This window comes from Daucus carota, chromosome 6 (genome assembly GCF_001625215.2).
Source record: "Daucus carota subsp. sativus chromosome 6, DH1 v3.0, whole genome shotgun sequence".
NCBI lineage: Eukaryota > Viridiplantae > Streptophyta > Magnoliopsida > Apiales > Apiaceae > Daucus > Daucus carota.
Window position 1 is genome coordinate 9,676,882 of NC_030386.2, and position 3,006 is coordinate 9,679,887.

At 33.7% G+C, this 3,006-nt stretch overlaps 1 long non-coding RNA gene across 1 annotated transcript; it reads right to left on the reverse strand.

Moving 5' to 3' along the window:
• Positions 1–994: 994 nt before the first annotated feature.
• On the reverse strand, positions 995–2,745 carry LOC135147337 (uncharacterized). Its single transcript, XR_010284846.1, has 2 exons — positions 2,444–2,745; positions 995–1,360 (listed from the first exon to the last, which is right to left on the reverse strand). It is a non-coding gene; the product is annotated as an uncharacterized LOC135147337 (long non-coding RNA).
• Positions 2,746–3,006: the final 261 nt, after the last annotated feature.

Below are 3,006 nucleotides of genomic sequence, written 5' to 3' on the forward strand. Positions count from 1 at the left end.
TCATGCAACAGAATTCAACAAATTTATCAAAGTTTTTGACCTATAAAATACCAAAATTTATGAACTACATTTGACTCAATAGTGAAGTGGTCAATAAGGCAGTTTTGAGACAGGTCATTGAAAATAAGTACAACACTTAATAAGTAAATATAATAGGAAGTCCAAAACAATATTTAAAGACTGATTTAAAAATAAATGAAGACTCTAGACTCTTTTGATAGGAACAAGCGATTTCGAAGACTTTTTGTCGATCATTATTGTTTTTGAGCTTGACATTTATGGCATCAATTAAGCATACACTACTAACTAAATAGAAAGGCTGTCACCTCAATATAGACTGCAGCTAGCCTCAACTATCTTCAAGAGCAACTAACTAGTGCAACCTATGTGAAAGATAGTATTCGATACCAAACTAACCAAACCTAGGGACATCCGAGCTTTTGATTTATTTTGCAGAGTATTAAAATTTTAATATCATTTTAGTAGTATAACTACTTATGACTAGTCTAATTATTGTTACTGTTAACATAATTCTGGTGCAAGGTTTCAAACCAACAAGTAGGACCAAAAAATATTAATAATTTTAGCTCAGTGGAAGAAAACATGTTTATATTTTTATTCAAGATACAAACAAAATAGAGAAAGAGTACTAGACCACTCCGCAACAAGATGCCTCTAATATTACAAACAACATCCAACAGGTGTGAAATTAATCACCTTAACAAAGCCTCTTCAAATAAAAACTTAGTACATAGTTCATGTATAAACTAAGGCATCAATCTAAATGCATGAACATTATGTTGGTTCTTTCTCAAATATAGGTTTAAGAACCCCCAACTCCGAGAAAAGTATATAAAATCAAAAAAAAATGCAGAGGAATAGAATTACTACCACACATCATTACATGATCATTGGAATAAGTCTAAATTTTACTATATGGTTGATCTTTATATACTAATGTTAATATTGGATTCATATGAATGCACTAAAGATATGCAACCATAAACAATTTATAAAAGTAAATATGTATCTTGCACCATTCGTCATACACGCTTTTGTCACGTTGGATTTTTTTTGTATTCTCATCCCAACCAAATCTAGAACTAGCTCGCATATCGGTTATTGTGTGATACTTTCGCTTTAGATACTTTCATCTTGACTCAATGTGGGGATTTGCTTTTAGACCTGCCATAGGTACTTTCATAGCCATCAGCTCTTCAACCCGAACCAAGTAACCATCCCTCCATCCCTTCTCACTCTTTCAATTTATATCAACAGCTACTTCTTGAAGGGTTTCAATGAGAGCACGATCCTCCTCATCACTCCAATTTCTCTTATTCTGCCTCTTCCTGTATTCATACTATGTAAAAAAAGTGAGGAAAATATATTAAATCCACTAGACCACTACCTATTGGATTCATATGAATGCACTGAAGATATGCAACCATAAACAATTTCCATTGTTTTCTCAAGATTTCAATTGTTTCCTTCACATTATACTGTGTACCGAAGCTAAACTTGTACAAAGTCACTTGAGAGTTTCTACATCGAGAATATAGTTATAATTTCTAGCCACCAAGACCTAAAAAATGTCTAGAATTTGTTGCTTTGTTCTTTTAATCGCACTGATCTTTCAGGATTTCACAATTTTATGTGCTACTTCACCTTTGCTTGCTCTAACTTATGCATTATAACTTGAAGGCTCGAAGAAGACGAGTAAGTGATACAGGTATCTGAAATTTTCCTACCACCTCAAAAATAAAAAGATCGAATGCAGACTCAACAAATTAATAGACTATTCACAACTAATAATGAGCAACTATAGGTGATCTCATACCTTAGATATAAGGCCACTGTGAATGATTTAGGACTTGCAATTAGCAATCAAACTGACCTAATTAGCAGCCATTTTGTCATTAAATTACAGACACGCCTGATTGTGCCCAGTAGTTACCTGATTAGCTACTAAATAACAGAGTAGCGCTCTCTATGGCTCCAATTTTTAAAGAAATGCTTGTAAAACTACTCCTATAAACTACTATATGCAATATAACAGTTGTTTGAAATTAATTGACTAACAAAATAAAGAACAACAATTACAAGCGAGCAAGTTTTGATACTAATTACAGTTATTTCTCCTGCACAATTCAACAATAATGACCCACATAACAAAGTGATATTTTAATCGATGAAAACACATTATGAAATTGTTTAACTCAAATCAAAATTTTGAAGAACATAACTTGTTCAATTCAGCTATAATGTTCTCACTTAGACATTTAATCAAACACCTTGATACCAATTTCCAATGTGTAAGAAGGATAATAAACACACAGCACAACAGACCATAAATTGAATAAATGGTGAGCCAATTTACACAAATATAAGCATATATTTTTTATGAGAGTGTTATGATGAGATACTGAGAGTTGCAAAGAGTTACCTTGAAAACTTTTCAATTAAAAGAGCCTTGATTATCAAGCAATATGATACAGAGATGGAGAGTGGAGAGAGATATTGGGAGAGAGGGAGTGATGGAGAGAAGAGATTGTGTGTGTGTGAGAGAGAGAGAGGCGAGATCGACGGACATGAAGAATTATAGAGAGAAATGAAGAAACGACGAAGGAGAAGATGTATATCGAGTGAGAAGATCGATTGTGAATCAATTTTTCGTAACCCGGGGTACAGGCTAGGTTTGTGTTAACATGCTGGAGGTACATGCTTTCTCATTCCCCTATCTTAAAAATTTAAGGCTTAATGACCTTTTAGCCCTTGAAGTTTGGGTGGAAGTTCCGATGCGGCCTCGAAGTTTAAAAACGTACCTTTCGACCCTCAAAGTATCTTTGTCGTACCTTTTACCCCTTATGGCGTATACCGGTATATAACAGGGTGGACAAAGTTGACATTTCACACGTGAGGGTTAAAAGGAGCATTAAACATTAAGGGTTAAAAGGAACATCTAATGTATTTTAATGTATTCTTTAGGGGTTAAAAGGAACGAGATGT